Consider the following 7463-nt stretch of genomic DNA (forward strand, 5'->3'; position numbering starts at 1 on the left):
GTCAGATCGACTACACTGACTTTAAGAGACATGCTGATAAAAAGTGAATGAAATATTTATGTATTGCACTGGCTGAGTTATCAAGAAAGTTATAAAAGAACACAAGGATTGTTTGTTTTTGTCTTTTGATTAAAATGATAGATAGAGCTTCACTTGCTTTCTGTTACAAAAGTGCATGCAAGATGTAATTAAAGGTAATCTGGCAGTTTTAAGACATGGATTTAGGCTTTTCTAATTTATGATGTGAAACTGTCTTGTTCTTCTTTTGGAGAAATTATATATATATATATATAAATAATTCAATGATACGATAAGTGTATAACAAAAAATAATAAAAAGTTAGTTTGAATAACTACTTTATTTTAAATGCCTTATGTGAAAAAGAAACACAGCCTGGGTCAATGTCTAACACTGTACATTGCAACAACCCTGCATCCTGGGGTAAGAGCACAAACTGTTACTTCCTTAAGCAGGTCTCTAATTCCCCTAATCACTGTACATTGCAAAAAGTGTTCTTTACACATGGATGAGCAAACTAAGAAACACAGAGCCTGACTCCTCTTGAGGTGTTCCCAAGCACCAAATGAGCTCATGTGTCTTACTTTACTTCTTTTTTTTTAACATTTGAAAATGCCAGACTGGAGCAGTTTGATGCATAATTCTTTTATAGCTACAATTTGAAAAATGTGAATCTTGACATCTTTGGCAACCCCTTCAAGTCCCTTACAAAAAAGTTTTTTTACATCAGATATAACAAAGATGACTCCTCTTTTGTCCCACGTTGCTGCAGGCTGCAAGGAGGCAACAAATATGCAAACAGTATAGGTGACGTGAAATTGGCCTAATTGAATAATAGAATCGGAATAAACCTGTTAAAGGGAGCAAATAATTTTCCCACAATACAAGACATCTTTATCAGGGGCCAAATTCAGCTCCGCTAAAGCAGGTTTTTCTACGATGTAACCAAATATTCTGCAGTGTAAACTGTAACAGATACAGAGTAAATAGAGCACTTTACAATTAACAAGTAATATCATGAATGTTTTGAATCTGCTGGGATTGTTACATTTGTAATTCCATTCATTTTCCTTATCACATGTGTAGTGCAGTTAAGTATATTTACGGTAAAACTCCTTCTTAGGTTGTAAAAAGGAGGGGTTGCCGACCAAAAGTACAGTACAGTACTATACCAAAGTATAGAAAAATTAAAATAAAAAAATTACCAGAATAAATATAAGTCCATTAAGTGTAAAAGAAAAATAACTACGTACGTATAAGGACTTCTTTTACAGTGATGTCTTGCAACTGCAGACCTCAATTTAAGAGAGACTTCCTTTTTTCACTTTCACACCATCTCTCCTCGTCCTTTGCATTCAATTCCTTTATAACTTTCCACTCCCAGTATGTTTTTGGATATCCCTGCTCTGTATCTAAACCTTGCCACTTTACTTCACACCTCTCTCTCTCTCTCTCTCTCTCTCTCTCTCTTTCTGTATCCCTCTGTCACGGCTGACCTGCGTCCTCTCTCTGCAGGGCCTCTCCTGGTAGTGCCCAGCTGGCGTACTGCGAGTCGGCCGGGCAGAGGCAGGAGGCAGTGCCAGCTCTACTGGTGCAGAAAGGGGCACACCAGGCAGGCAGGCCCAGTGTCAGCAGCAGCAGCAGCAGCAGCAGCATGCTATCCCCCCGGCTGCTACATTCACAACACACACATATGCCCACATATATATATCACTGCAACCCAAACGCATGCACACCAGCATCAACGGACCAATGCCAAATAGGTTTGGTCCGACTGGGACCTAGTTAACTGGGACAAAACATTTGTTTACACACTGGACTAGTGCAAACAGGCACACATTGAGTCACACACACATTTACATGGCAGATGATGTAAAGTGCCATATTCACATAAAGAGAAGCATAGCTATTCTTTGGTGCCATTTGCAGACTCCTAAGTGATTAGTTTGACAGTCCTGATGCCAGCCTGGGGCCAGTTGTCCCCCGAAGGAGTCTGAGCTGCACGAAGCATGTAATAGAGCCCATACTGAACAGCACGCATGTCTATTGGCTTGTATTTGTCCTCAGGGTCGACACTTGAAGCTCCTTGTAATTAAGAAGATGGAGACTAGGCCTCCTGCCTGTAGTTACGCCTTTATGTCTTCAGCCCTGGGTATTTCTGTCCGTTCTCTGCCTACCGATTCAACTTGACCTTCCTTTAGCAGCAACTTTATTAACCCAAATAAAACCCTGCTGCCCTGAGATCAGACCTACAGTAATTAAGATCAGCACAGAGAGGAGAGAGCATGTTGCACCTTGACTGACATAATTTTAGAATTAGTGAACTCAGGTGGCTTCAGCTGAAATGTCAAGAAATATACAGAATAATGCAACAATACTGTGATACATACGTGACATGAATTTCAGTAGCATCCATAGTGTGACTTATTCTACCTCAGACGTTCATATGGGAAAGAAAAAGGAACTCGCTGATTTGCATACGGTTTGATTATCGGGGTCTTGAGTATTCAGCCAAACTTCCTTATTTGGGTTTGTGCCCCTGTATGTGTGTGTGTTCTGACCTCTTTCACACAGAGAGACCCCCAATTGTGCTCCAGTAGCCAGCCGAGCTCAGTGAAGCAGAGCCTATATGCTCACTGGCATTTCACACACCCAAACGCGTGCATGTAAACACACATGAATATCATTTATCCAGCTGGGGTCCCATGCGACACACACACACACACACACACACACACACAAACAAAAACACACAGATGCACACAGACATCAGCTTGGATATGGAAATAATGGTTGGAGTCTTATCCCCTAATGTACGCCTTGTATAGCACCTCTGTGCAGCAGAAAACCCCTCAGCCATATTTCCCCTGTTGTCACTCCAACTCTTCTTTGACTCTGCAGGTCAGCCCACCCTTTGACACCCCCAGCATTTGTTGCACACTTCCGCCTTAAAAGTTGTACACCGCTACCTTTTGATAATCAAGATAGAAACTAATTGAGCTCACCCATGCAGAAGATGCTCTCGCCTTTTCGCGCACACACACTTTTTGAGGAGATGGGGGCCTATACTGTTTCAGCTCATCCAACTGTGAGATTCTCCTTTCCCCTTTCCAGTCTTGCCATCATCTCACTAATGGTGTTTCTATCTCTTCTCCATAGGAGGTAAATGAAGCTTTTAAGCTGGGTGGAGGGAAGGGGGACCACTGAAAAGATTAATTGACTTTCTGCAGAGATTCACTTATCCTCTGCTGGCACCTTTGACTTGTGAGTGTATTTGTGTTTGGATTACATGATTATATCACCATTATTGCAGCAATTTGTGGTTTGTTCAAAACTGTGTCAGATAATATCAAACTGTGTCCCATCAACCATTTCATCTACAGTGGCTGCTTTGTACCTTTATGCAATTAAAGCAAATTTTGGTGGCATTGTTGGTAAAATATTTTGTGATTACAAATGATTAATGTAATAAAGAGTAACTTTATTACTCATTTGTCTTATTTTTTTTGTTTTTATCTCTTGATTTTGTCTGCATGTAATTTAAAACATCTAATTCTGAGGAATAGACAGAAAGCCGGCACCACAATTGTGGGTAGGGTGTGTAGTTGTGTTATTTATATGGTAACAGAAAGAGCTTAATGCACTGCAACTTAAGAAATTAAATTAATAAAGACTTGCAACACCAATTTGACAACACATACTCTACGCAGGGCTGGGCAATAGCCTAAAAATAAAATTTATTTAGTTTTTTCACACCACATCTGATTTACTTTTTATTTTTCAATATATAAAAGACACCATATTGATGGCACCACCACATCTGTAATGTATCACTCGAGCCTCTTCTTCTCATATGGAATACTATGAGAAAATGATCTGACACGCTCTGTGTAGATGAGGGACTTAACTGGACTGGGGCTTGTTAGCTGAGCTAACAATGTTTATCTTAGTTTCAACATTGTGATAGCATGAGTCTGATGCTACTAAAGATAGCAGCCATGCTCCTAGTGACAGTATTTTACTAATTAGTTCATCCTTATTGTCCTTCAGAAACTTCCATTGTGTTATAGTTGACTTGCACATTTTTAATTTTGCTTAAAATTTGTGTAGAGTGTTTTTTCATTTGCTTTTGTTTTGACTATTAACAGTCATGGTAACACTTTAAAGTATGCCCCACATTGTACTACATATTCTGCCATTTACAGTACAATTTATTTGTACAGTATGCACTGGTACATACATAAGTACAAGGGAAGATGTGAAGTTACGGAATAAGAGGGTAACAATGTGGGAACTTTACAAGCCAGGAGTTTGGGGGAAGATGGGTTAATAGAGTTTTACTGTGATTTAAATTTTACTTACTTAGGAAAATTACATAGCTCCTAAACAACTACAGGGTACATTTGTATTTTTACATTGTCATAACAAGTACAGGGAAAAGAGTATTGTCAGGAACATACTGTTGACTTAAAGCCTATATGGTTCTGTATATGTTGTAAAGTAGCCCCATAATATTATCTACAACATAGACTATTTTTAGGTTCCACATTGTTAGCCCCTTATTCCTTAACTTCACATCTTTTCCCTTGTACCTACATAGTATATATATCAGTACGTACTCTACGAGTACAAAACAATTAGATAATGATTCTAAACTTTGCTTTATGAATAGGGATTGAACCATTAAGGGAAGTTCTCTTTGCACAATATAGGAGAGTAGAGTAGAATATAGGAGAAGACAAGGAGCTGTGCATGTTTTATGTAAATGGATGAAATGTTCCTCACTGCCTGTCAGTGAAGCAAGCTGTGATGAACTGTTTTGTAGAACAAGACTAATGGCTGTTGTCTCAGACAGTGAGACTATAAATATAGTCTTGAACTTAACTGACTCTGGTATGTAGAATCTATCCATTAAAAGTTCCGTCTAATCCAGGAGAATGCATAATTTGGTTTGTCTGCATGTGTCTGTATGTATGATAGTGGCTAGAAGACTGATGTCCTTAAATGTCTGATCCCACAACATCCTCTAGTTACACATATGTTCCTCAAGTTTTCCACCTGCCATCTTCTTTTAAACTACATCACCTCACAGACATGTTTGCTTTTTCATGTGTCATCCTCATCATACAGTCGTATCTTGTAGAAACTGAAGTAAGTTTGACTTTGACTCCCAACACTGGTATGGTGAGAGAAAAGAGCCAAATGTGTGAATGTACAAAGAGTTCCCTCCCCACCCCCATCTCTCCGCTGTAAACTCCACCACCCACAGCTGCACACACTTCTCTTGTCACGGTGATAATCTCTTTGTCAGGAGCCGTCTGTTAGAGATTTGTCCGTCTGATTCGGTGAACGTCCGAGTGGCAGGTCTAGCTGTAGTGCCACAGGGTGTCCGTGGGTCTGTGTGCGTGTGTGTGTGTGTGCACACCCAGTGCCATAGGTGGTGGAATCTCCGTCCCTGTCAGTGTGTGTATGCCGCTTGTCTTCAGAACTCTGTTTTGTGGCAGAAGAAGAATTTTGAGCAAAAGAGGAACAGATACACAAGGGAGAGTTTGCATTTTACATTTAGAAGCCAATTCAGAATCGCCTGCTCTTCAGGGTTTATTTGCATTCATCTTTATCTTTCCTTATTTTGTGGCAAAAATTTCTGGAGATATATCATGTGATGTGTCATCCATTACAAACTGTGAAATATTTAGGTTTTATTCCCGTCACTGAAAATGTTAAATTGGAAGTGGTCTTCCACTAGATGGCTCTGTTTTCTACAAAAAGTATGTTTAATCATTTTGCTCATAGATTAACAAGAAACATTGAAAATTGTGTTAACAAAAAACGTTATTTGAAATAAAAAATTACTGTAATTTGTAACTTAAGTACTGATAATAGTCCATTAATATTTTCAGTAGTTGTCAAGGGATTATTTTCATTTTTCATGATGTGCCAATCTTGTACAAGAGTTTTGTAGTACCCTGTTGATCTTAAAAAAAGCTTTATCTGTTTAGTCTTTAATCAATCCTGTAAATATAATGTGATGCTTGCTATCTTATAACAAAAACAGTTTCCCTATTGTTATAAATAGTACCCCTTTGGCCTGTATGTTGGATGCAGTAATTAGCACTTAACACTTAATTGTCTACAATATTCTACATATAATTTTGTCGCCTGCTCTGGGGAAGAGCACCTATGATCTGAATGTCTTTTCACTTTCTCCCCTTTGCAGGAATGTTTCAGGTCAAGTCCTGCTACAAAACAGCACTTCCAGAGTGGGTAATTATTCTGTAACTTTCTCAAGGACACTATGGTATTACAAGGACCTGAACGTTGTCTGGTTCTCTGGTTAAAGGATGGCCAGATGCAAACCAGGTTTCCTACTTTCACTTGTATCCGCTCACTTTTAAGGAACACTAAAGACTAAAACCTGAACTATTTGATTGCTTTACTATTACTTTATGAAAGACAATATAAATTCTGACAAAGCTGTAATTGTTGGGTTGAGTTATTGTTTCTCAAAGCTCTTTTCCTTTCTTTTGCCTTTCATCTCTCACCTCCCGACACCTTCCCCTTCCTCTATCTGTTGTTTGGTCTCCTCTTGTCACTCCACTGCAATCATCTTCGCAGGGGGGCTTGTCATCTGTATCTACTCATATCCTCCAATCCCTTTTGCTCTGAGCACTACTGCACTTAAATGTCAGGGCTGATGAGCCTGCCACACCCACCTGACACATCAGCTCAGCGCCTGCTAAAAGCTTTTATGGAACAGAGTGTGAGCCTGGTGGTTGATATAAATTAAAGCGTTCTTTTCTTCTTTTTTTTTTAGGGATTATGGCTCTAAAAGGACAACTTCTGGTGAGAAACTGGAAAGAGAGCGATTGAGAGCATAGGCTATGATTGGTTGCCATCTAGTGGCTTTGACAAGCACTTGCTGCCACATTATGATGGACAGAAAGAAAAATACAATAAAGGGAATTCTTCCGCAACTGCTAACATGACATCTTGTGTGTAATGAAAAAAAAAGGTTATTTGTTGTTCCTTTGGGGGCCCTGCGTACTGAATATAAAACTACATTGATGTGACAGATTTTTCCATATTGTGATGCAAGGGAGGTGAAATCTTAGAAAACCTTTCACATTTATTTGAATATCAAGCACAAGGGTTTCATATTGCAGTATTACTGTATAAAGATGAATTAGTTTGTCATATGTAAGTATTTTATATATTACATATATTTGTCTAATCTGTACCTGTCTTGAGCTCCTTTTACTTAAAAAGCCTTGATTACATCTTATAAGCACAGTTCTTGCTTTTAAATTTAAGTCAAATGAAGAAAAAATTGTGCAGCAGCTATTCGGGGCCAACATTTGATTATTGTCATGTAATGTTGAATATTGCACTGTACTTATATATCTTTTCACATTTTGACTTATAATAGGAAAAGAATTGGTCTAAAT

The sequence above is a fragment of the Morone saxatilis genome, unplaced genomic scaffold (genome assembly GCF_004916995.1).
Source record: "Morone saxatilis isolate NCDOM2014 unplaced genomic scaffold, NCSU_SB_2.0 Contig11, whole genome shotgun sequence".
NCBI lineage: Eukaryota > Metazoa > Chordata > Actinopteri > Moronidae > Morone > Morone saxatilis.